The 10,137-nt window shown below is 35.5% G+C and overlaps 1 long non-coding RNA gene across 1 annotated transcript; it reads left to right on the top strand.

The window, feature by feature from the left end:
• Positions 1-6,852: 6,852 nt before the first annotated feature.
• LOC149531153 (uncharacterized) lies at positions 6,853-9,292 on the top strand. The gene is made up of 3 exons (XR_016358566.1): positions 6,853-7,016; positions 8,202-8,403; positions 8,732-9,292. It is a non-coding gene; the product is annotated as an uncharacterized LOC149531153 (long non-coding RNA).
• Positions 9,293-10,137: the final 845 nt, after the last annotated feature.

Here is a 10,137-nt window from a genome sequence, read left to right on the forward strand (position 1 = left end):
TGCTACAATGGTTTCATTTTCAAATTATCAAATTGTGTTTTGAGAGTTAGCAGTTTGGATTCTTTTACTTTTTTATCTCCTTGATAGATTGTTTCAAGTTTGACCCAAATGTCATTTGCTAACTTGCAATAGACAACTTTAGCAAAAATGTCTTTTGTGAGACCAGAAAGAAGGGCATATCTTGCCTTCTTATCCAACTGAAATTTCATTTTATCATTTGCATCAGTAGGGATTGTTGGTGGGACAAAATACGGTTTAATAAAAACAGCCCACATTCTTACATCTAAAGAGTGTATAAAGGCCTCCATCATAACTTTCCAGAAAACATAATTGTTTCCATCAAATAGTGGAGCCCTATTAAGGGAAGCTCCTTCAGCTTGTGCCATAACTTCCAAATAATATCCCTGGAACAATTCCTAAAAGGAATCCTAAGCATTGATACCACTTATTGGAAGTGTTAGAATTCTGAAGGGAGGGTGAATCAGAACTCTATAGATTTAATTCAAAATATTGATTTCAATCCTTTAACCATTCATAGTTGAATATAAAACAGTGCTAGAAATTAAAAGCATTCACCAAGAATAGAAAAAAAATACCAAATCACAAAATATAGAGACACGGATTTTTCCGAGTGGGAAACCCTCGAAATTCCTCAAATGAGATTCGTCATAAGGAGAAAAAAACTCCATGAAGTTGTAATCTTTATTGCTTCAATTCCTTTACAATCAGCAGTGAGAACTGCTCAAAGTGTTCAACCCTTTCTATCTCTTGTTATTCTTACAATCTCATATACACATACAAATGTATATGTTGCATCTATACATGTATACAAACTTATAATATAGCTTTTAAATACAACTCTTCTCAAATCTTTCACAAAATATATATGTCTCTCTTTCGATTCCTTTTTTCACACACATCCATTTTGAGATTTACAAATGATCCCTATAAATAGAGGTGAAATTAGAATTTGATTAGTTACATGGAACCAACTGAACCAGTTAGGGTTGTTAAAAAACCCTTTTTGAAATTCTGTTTTAAAAACCAACTGCAAAAATAGTTAAGTTTCAAATTTGTCCATGTTTCACAAACTGACAGCCATATAAGTTTCCAAACTGCGCAAGAAATATTCCAAATTTGAAACCCTCAAGTGACTTCAAAAACAAAACCTTAAAGAATGCCATTTTTATGATCAAAATCCTTTTAAACATTGAAGAAACTAAAACAGTGAGTTTATAAATGTGTCTTTGAAAAACAACTGTATCCCTTTTTATGTTTCTTTATCTTTCCAATGCCATTTGAATTAAACTCTTCAAAGATTTCTTCATCCTGTCATCTAGTTTTTCATACTTTATTTCAAAAATGTTTTCCATTGCTGAACTAAAGAAATAACACTAGTTTTCCAAAAAGAAACTTCCATATTCTATTGAAGAAAAAATTTGAAACCCCTTTCTTTTTCTTTTAAAAAGATTACTATTCTTTTTAAAGAAATGACAATGAGCTGTTAAGAAACATGTGTCTCAACCTTGCAATCTTTTCTTGAAAAATTCTAAAATTTGTTTGTGGAAGTTTTCCACTTGTTTATGCATTGGAAAATGGTTAGTGAGTTGCTAAAATGAGTCTTGTCCATAGTAGAATATAGGTAGGTCATTTTTAGAGCCTTGATGACTCATTTTCTGACTTTTATGGGGGTCTAAACTAAGAGACAAAATTGTGGATGGGATTACTATTTTAACCTGGTTGTTTTTCCATATTGGAGATGTAAATGTCAAAAATGGGTAACATGTGGCATGGTAGTTTTGCCCATGATTTTGTAAAACCATAAGTGGTTTCCAGGTTGTAAAATCACTATAAAATGAGGGCTTGGGGAGGTGTTTGCAAAAAGAAAATTGAGTTTAGTTTTGCAAGACTGGTGCTAGAAGGAGTCTCTCTAAGTTCGAGTTGTGGTGATGCGTTCCTGTAAGAACTTGCATTGCAAGTGTATTGTAATCATCCTAGTTTGATAATACATTGTGCGAGTTTTGGAGGGTGGGGTTTTTCTCTCCGAAGAGTTTCCCCACGGTAATCACTATATTGTGTGTTCTTTTTATTTTGATTATGTTATTATGCATTTCTTGAGATCTTTGCAATAGTTACTTGGATTTGCATAATCGTCCTCTCAAAGATTAGTGTAGGAAGCGATTCCGGACACCTTTTCTTTCTTACAAGTGGTATCAGAGCCTGGCCAGTTTTGGTTCTATTTGTTGGGTACAGGGTTTTTTGAGCTAATCAAGGTTTGAGTGGGAGCTTGTGCAGAGCATTTCATTTCTGTGTTGCAGGATTGAAAAGATTGCAAGCATGTCAAGGAGAATTGATGTTGAAAAGTTTTCTTGCACAAACTTTGAGATGTGGAAGCTAAAGATGGAAGATCTGTTGTCTCATCAGGATCTATGGGATGCAATTGATGAGAACAAGCTGAGACCCACAGATTCAACATTAGCCGCACAATATGATGTGACTGATAGAAAAGTTAAAGGTCTCATCAGATTGTGTCTTGCAGACTCGATTCTGATTAATGTCCATGAAGAACGTACCATGAAGAAGCTTTGGAAAAAGCTTAGTGAGATCTATCAAGCGAAATCACTTGTGAATAAGATTTTATTGAGGAAGTTGTATTCCTTGAGAATGGAAGAAGGTGGACAAATTTCTGAGCATTTGCAAAGGTTTAATATGTTGGTGACTCAGTTGACCTCAGTAGGGGTGCCAATGGATGAAGAAGAAAGGTGTCAAATCTTGTTATGTTTGTTGCCAGACTCATGGGATAGTCTTGTGATGGCTATAGGGAGCACTTCAGTTGTCTTGAAGATGGAGGACGTTGTTGGTTCTCTACTTTCTGAGGAGATGAGAAGGAAGGTCTCTCTGAATGCCAAAGGGGCTTTGAGTTTTTGCGAAAGACCAAAAAAAAGAGGCAAGAACGAAAAGCAACATGGCCATTCTAAGTCCAAAAATAAGGGGAGATCGAAATCCCCTAGTAAGTCCAAGGTAATTTGCTGGAATTGCGGCAAACCTGGACACTTCCAAAAGGACTGCAAAGAGGAGAGGAAAAAGAAGAAGAAGAAGAAGAAGTAAGATTCTGATTCTGAGTCTGAGAAGGAAGATGGAGATGCTTTCATTGCAGCCTTGGCCACTCATGCAGGTGAAAATGCATGGTTAATAGATTCAAGTGCATCTTTCCACATGACTCCTAATAGGAACTGGTTTAGTAAGTATGAAAATTTTGATGGTGGTAAGGTGTATTTGGGTGATAATTCAATATTTGATATTGTTGGTCATGGAAGTATTCGTGTGAAATTTTCTGATGGTAGAATTAGAAGATTTGATGGTGTCTTGCATATCCCTGGACTAGCAAGCAATTTGTTATCTGTTAGTAAGCTAATAGATGCGGGTGTGCATGTACAGTTTTTTGAAGCAGGTGTAAAAATGGTGAGAGGTGCTATGGTAATAGCAAGAGGAAGTAGATTGGGTACATTGTACCAACTTGATGCACGCACAATTGAGTGCAATAGTACTTCCGATAAGATTGTGGAAAAGACTACTCAGTTGGAGAAGGAGAGAGTTTCTCTCTCAACAGATGGTCATGATTTTTGGGTACCCAAGGGTGCTCTGTCTACTGAATCAAAGTTGCCTGCAAAGAAGACTATGTTATGGCACCAGAGACTCGGCCACATAGGTGAGAAGGGCCTTTGAACCTGGAAAAATAAAAACCTTGTTGATGGGTTGAATGACTGCAATCTTGAGTTTGATTTTTGTGAGCATTGTATCTATGGTAAACAAAATCGCATTCAGTTTTACTCGAGTTCTCATAAGTCTTCATGTATTTTGGATCTAATTCATTCGGATGTATTTTGTCCAGTTGATGCTACTTCTATTGGTAGATCAGTTTATTATGTTTCTTTCATTAATGATTTTAGTAGAAAAACATGGGTTTATTTCCTTAGGAGTAAAGCTGAAGTTTTCAGTCGTTTCAAAGAATTTAAAGCAATGGTTGAATTGCAGGCTGGAAAGAAAATAAAATGCTTAAGAACTAATAATGGTGGTGAATTTTGCTCCAATATTTTTGACACATTTTGTGAAGATTATGGTATTAAAAGAGAGAAGACAACTCTGTATTCTTCGCAGCAGAATGGAGTTGCAGAAAGAATGAACAGGACCTTGATGGAGAAGGCTAGGAGTATGTTGAGTGGTGTTGGACTAGAAAAAAGTTCTGGACTGAAGCTATAGCCTCTACCTACTACCTGATAAACAAGTCTCCTACATAAGCTCTTGTTGATAAGACGCCAATGGAAGCGTGGTCGGGCCACAAGCCTTCACTTAGACATCTGAGAGTGTTTGGTTGTGCGGCATATGCTCATGTGCCAAAGGAGAAGCGAACAAAATTGGACAACAAAGTTGTCAAATGTATCTTCATCGGATATAGTTATGGTGTGAAAAGATTCAAGCTTTGGGATCCTATTGCACAAAAAGTATTTTATTCCAGAAGTGTTATTTTTAGAGAAATTAAGCCTTCTTTTGTTACAGTGCAGCTAGAACAAATTAAAGAAAAGAAAGATGTGATTCAACTTCTTGCTACACCTGAGAAAGTTGAATCAAGGCCCTTAGAAAGATGAGATGTTGAAGAGAGCTCTACGAGTTCTGAATCATCAGAGGAAGAGGGAGAACCTAATCATGAACTTGAACATGAACCAAATCTTGTTCAAAGATCTACTAGACAAAGGAAACCACCTAAAAGGTATGGGTATTCTCCTAATGATTGGAGGTGCATATTTGAAATTGAATGCTAACATTGATGAACCAAGATCTGTAGAAGAGGCTCTTAGTATGAATGATTTAGAGTCCTAGAAAATAGCCATGGATGAAGAAATAACAGCTCTTAAGAGGAATCGAACATGGGACCTTGTACCATTGCCTGAAGGACGGAAGCCTATTGGTTGTAAATGGGTGTTCAAAAGGAAGATGGGTTCATATGGAAGCATTGAGAAGTATACAGTACGTTTGGTTGCAAAAGGTTACTCTCAGGTTGAGGGAGTAGATTATGGTGAGATTTTTTCTCCAATAGCCAAAATGGCATCCATTAGATTTTTTCTTTCTATTGCAGTAGCTTATGATCTAGAGATCGAGCAAATGGATGTGAAAATTGCTTTCCTTCATGGAGATTTGGAGGAAGAAATTTACATGTCACAGCCAGAGCACTATGTGGTGAAAGGTAAAAGTCATTTGGTTTGTAAATTGAAGAAATCCTTGTATGGTTTAAAACAGAGTCCTAGGATGTGGTACCACAAGTTTGATACATATGTGTTGAGTTTGAGATTTGTGCGATCTAAATCTGATCATTGTATATATTTCAAATCTGATGGTTATGGTTTCCTAGTTATTGCCTTGTATGTCGATGACATGTTGTTTATTAGCAAAGGAAAAGGTTTGATTGTAGAGTTAAAATCTCAACTCTCAATAAAGTTTGAAATGAAAGATTTTGGTGCAGCTAGGCACATTCTGGGAATGGAGATTATACAAGATAGACAGAACAGAAAGCTTTGGCTGGGCCAAAGTAAGTATGTTGGTACTATTTTGAAAAGATTCAATATGCAGGATGCAAGACCATTGAGTGTTCCTGTTACTATGGGAACAAAGCTTTCTAGCTCACAGTGTCCTACATCCCCATTGGAGATGGAAGAGATGAGTCGAGTACCATATCAGATTGCTGTTGGAAGTTTGATGTATGCTATGGTTTGTACAAGACTAGATATTGCCCAAGTAATGGGAGTACTTTCTCGTTATATGTCTAATCCAGGAAGAGCACATTGGGATGTAGTAAAAAGAGTTTTCAGATATTTGTGGAGTACCTCAGAGTACTCAATATGTTTTCATGGAACAGGAAGTGAGCATTCTTTGGATATTTGAGGCTATGTGGATTCAAACTGGGCTGGTGATGTTGATAGAAGAAGATCCACCAGTGCATATATGTTTACATTATTTGGTGGTGCAATCAGTTGGATGAGTAAGTGACAGGCTGTGGTCGCTTTGTCCACTACTAAGGCAGAGTATATGGTAGCTACTCATGCCTACAAAGAAGCCATCTAGCTAAAGAGATTGTGTTTAGATATAGAGTTCAAACAAGGTGCAGTGACAATTTATAGTGACAGCCAGAGTGCAATCTGCCTAGCGAGGAACCCGACTTTTCATGCGAGGACCAAGCACATTGATGTACAATATCATTTTGTGAGAGATATGGTCGAGGACGGCAAGGTGAAGCTGGAAAAGGTAGAGACTTTGATGAATGTTGCTGATGTATTAACTAAGCTCGTGAGCACAGAGAAATTCAGATGGTGTTCAGAGTCTATGGGCCTCTCGGCCCCTAGCAATTAAGTCCATGATATTTCGGATTCCCTAACTCTTGCAAGGTGTTCGACAAGTGGGAGAATGTTGAGAAACATGTGTCTCAACCTTGCAATCTTTTCTTGGAAAATTTTAAAAAAAAATTGTGGAAGTTTTCCACTTGTTTATACATTGGAAAATGGTTAGTGAGTTGTTAAAATGAGTCTTGTCCATAGTAGAATATAGGCAGGTCATTTTTAGAGCCTTGATGACTCATTTTGTGACTTTTATGGGAGTCTAGACTAAGAGACAAAATTGTGGACGAGATTGCTATTTTAACTTGGTTGTTTTTCTGTATTGGAGATGTAAATGTCAAAAATGAGTAACATGTGGCATGGTAGTTTTGCCCATGGTTTTGTAAAACCATAAGTGGTTTTCAGGTTGTAAAATCATTATAAAAGGAGGGCTTGGGGAGGTGTTTGCAAAAAAGAAATTGAGTTTAGTTTTGCAAAACTGGTGCTAAAAAGAGTCTCTCCAAGTTTGAGTTCTGGTGATGCGTCCCTGTAAGAACTTGCATTGCAAGTGTATTGTAATCATCTTGGTTTGATAATACATTGTGCGAATTTTGGAGGGTGGAGTTTTTCTCCCAAAAGGGTTTCTCCATGGTAATCACTGTGTTGTGTGTTTTTTTTATTTTGATTATGTTATTATGCATTTTTTGAGATCTTTGCCATAGTTACTTGGATTTGCATAATTGTCCTCTCAAAGATTAGAGTAGAAAGTGATTCCGCACACCTTTACTTCCTTACAAATGCTTGACTGTATTTTTCTTTTTAACCCGAAACAATGAAGAAAGAAAAAAATTATCTTTTACCAAAAATTGACTGTGTTTTCTTTTCAACAATCATCAAGGACTTTCCATTAAAAATTTATTTCAAACTTTTCACCATACTGATGTTGAAGAACTTCTTTATAAAAGAATGACACTGGATTTGAAAAAGAAATTTCAACTGAATGATAATTACAATGTTCACTTCTTTTAAACTCCTTACTTCCCTTTTTAAAAAATAATTGAATAAATTGCACGGGCATACTTGTAGCTGAAAGAACCAATAAATCTTTTTAATTTTACCCCCAATATTCTGAAAACCCACATCTGTTCGAAGACCATCTTTTGTTTAAAGGAAGAAACTCCATTTTGCCACAGTCATTCCATGGATACACACAAAAACATGTAGATAAGTGAGATTATTAACGAAACAACATACATCATTATATATTACTTGCTGTCAAAAAAAACTTTTCAAACAATTTCAAAACCTTTTCATGCAGCCAGTGATCATTTTGTCTTTGTTGAAAACGGATCTTCAAGTTCGCATGCAGAGACCAAACAATTCTTTTGATCAGCAAAGATATTACAAACTTTGCAGAAATTTTTTTATCAAGAAACCCTCCTCAAACAGTCACCTGGGTTTTAAAAATTGCCTTTCAAAAAACACCCACAACCAAAACCAAAAAATAAAACATTCTGAAGTCCACCACCATACAAGACTGACATTTGTCGTTACATGCAGACTATACTTTTATTTTGGTGTACTTGCTGTATTAATAGTGCCACGTTTGAAATGCCTGTTCACCATATGTTTTATGTGAATATATTAACTTGGTGTTTTTGCCGTGCTATACACAATGTCCAATGCCATAAATACTACCTTTGCCGTTTTTATTTGTATGTGCCACGGAATATGTCGCGTACACCCACCACATCGGTCAATCTTATTTACCACCTTCAAAATGCATTTTGCCAAATACTGGTCGACAGTTTTGCTCATACCATGTCTCGTTCCCAGCGCAGCACAATTATACATATGCAACAGTGATAGCTCTAGAAGCGCTCAGTGTGAGCATAATTTGAACATGGCGACTAGGGATCTCGTAAAGAATCCATCATCACCATCATCAGATGGTTTCAGTACCTCTATCAAGGCTGCAACGGGAAATTTCCATAAAGATAACAAGCTTGGAGAGGGAGGATTTGGCTCTTTATACAAGGTATACATAACCAACCATACTTCCTTATTTTGTACGAGAATATGAGATGTAGATTTACTCGATGTATTGTTCCTGGCTGTTTCAGTATTTTGTTTTGATTTTCTAGCAATTAAATTTTAAGATTTTTTCTTAATCACTCATTCATAAGTGCCCAAGCCATACAAATTGGGCAATTATTTTAGTTTGATTTTGATAAAAGATCTCTTCAAAGTGCAAGATTTTGATATTTAACTAAAAATACATATATATTTTTATATCGGAAGAAGAATTCATAAATTACATGAAATATATGAAACAAAAACTAAATAAAGTCTCCTGGAAATTACAGTAGCGGACCACAGGTTTGCTGGAAATTACAGGTGTAACAGGTCAAAAGAAAAACTACAGTTCTAGAACAAATATGACAGGTAGCAGCAATCTGAAACTGTACTTGAACGTGTCATATACATATATATGTACTTGGATGTGTGAAGGATTACCTAATTAGTCTGCGAGATTATCTTAAGTCAGTTCTACAGAGAAAGATCAGGTAAACCGCTGTACTGATAATCTACATAGAGATACTCCTTTTCATTAGAAGGTGTATGATTGAAGACTGGGTTTAACGCTAGTAGAACAATTTGCCCTTATCTGGGTAACTTTAATTTCCGTGCCGTCTATGCCCTGTTTTGAGGAAAATGTAGTTGTTCAGAACAATTTGGCCATCTAAAATTTCTAAATTGTAAATCAGATTTTGTTATTTTTTAGGTGTACCTTTGTAGCTGATTGAAGTGCTCAAAGCTAATGCGTAAGCATGCAGTAGGCACATTGGTTCAAAAGTACTATCTTGAAATGATATCCACAATGTTCATACACCAGTACTTAAAAAATGTTAGTACTTGTGGCTAAATGTCTGAGTTATCTTTATAAAATGTTCCAATAATAATGAACAAATGAACTAATTACCAACCAAGAAAACTAAATAATGATCCACTAGTATATATGTGACTAACTATTAGTTCAACAGTTTTAAATATTATTTTTGTCTCCTTTAAAAGTAATAATTAGAGATATCTATAACAAAAACATAATGATTATTAGATCCTATGGATAATTAGGTCTTTTCCCTATTTTCTATGGTTATTTTAAGGTTTTAGATCACTTGCTTTCAAACATCTTGAACTTCACCATCACCACTTTGTTCTAAGGCTCAATTTTCAACCTTTTGTAATTTCCATAATTTCTACCTAGCCATATATTAACATGGTTTTTTGAAAGTCCCTTGGGTAAGTTATCTAAATAAATGGCTTCTCAGCCGTTGTGTGGTAAGATATCGTCTAGTTGTCCCTTTCCTTCAATCTATTTTTTGATTTATCTTTTAGTTGTTCTATCTTGATGATGAATCACAAAAGTTGATGCAAAAAATTTAAACAAAATCATTTCCAAAAATTGTTGCTACTAGATAATGATTGTGGAAAACAAATTTCTCTAATTTAAGCAGGTGTCTATTTAATTTTGTGTTCTTATATATAGTCTGATACATGCATATGATTTGTGTATTTTCTTTTATCTCAAGGCACAATGCCAAATGGAACACAAATAGCTGTGAAGAGACTTTCCATCCAGTCATCCCAAGGGAAAAGACAATTTCAAAATGAAGTTAAGCTGATGGCAAAAATTCAACATTATAACCTTGTGAATCTACTTGGATGTTGTATAGGGATCAGAGCAATTGCTTGTTTATAAGTATATGAG

The sequence above is a fragment of the Cupressus sempervirens genome, chromosome 11 (genome assembly GCF_028749045.1).
Source record: "Cupressus sempervirens isolate cs-2001-9-10 chromosome 11, ASM2874904v1, whole genome shotgun sequence".
Lineage (NCBI taxonomy): Eukaryota > Viridiplantae > Streptophyta > Pinopsida > Cupressales > Cupressaceae > Cupressus > Cupressus sempervirens.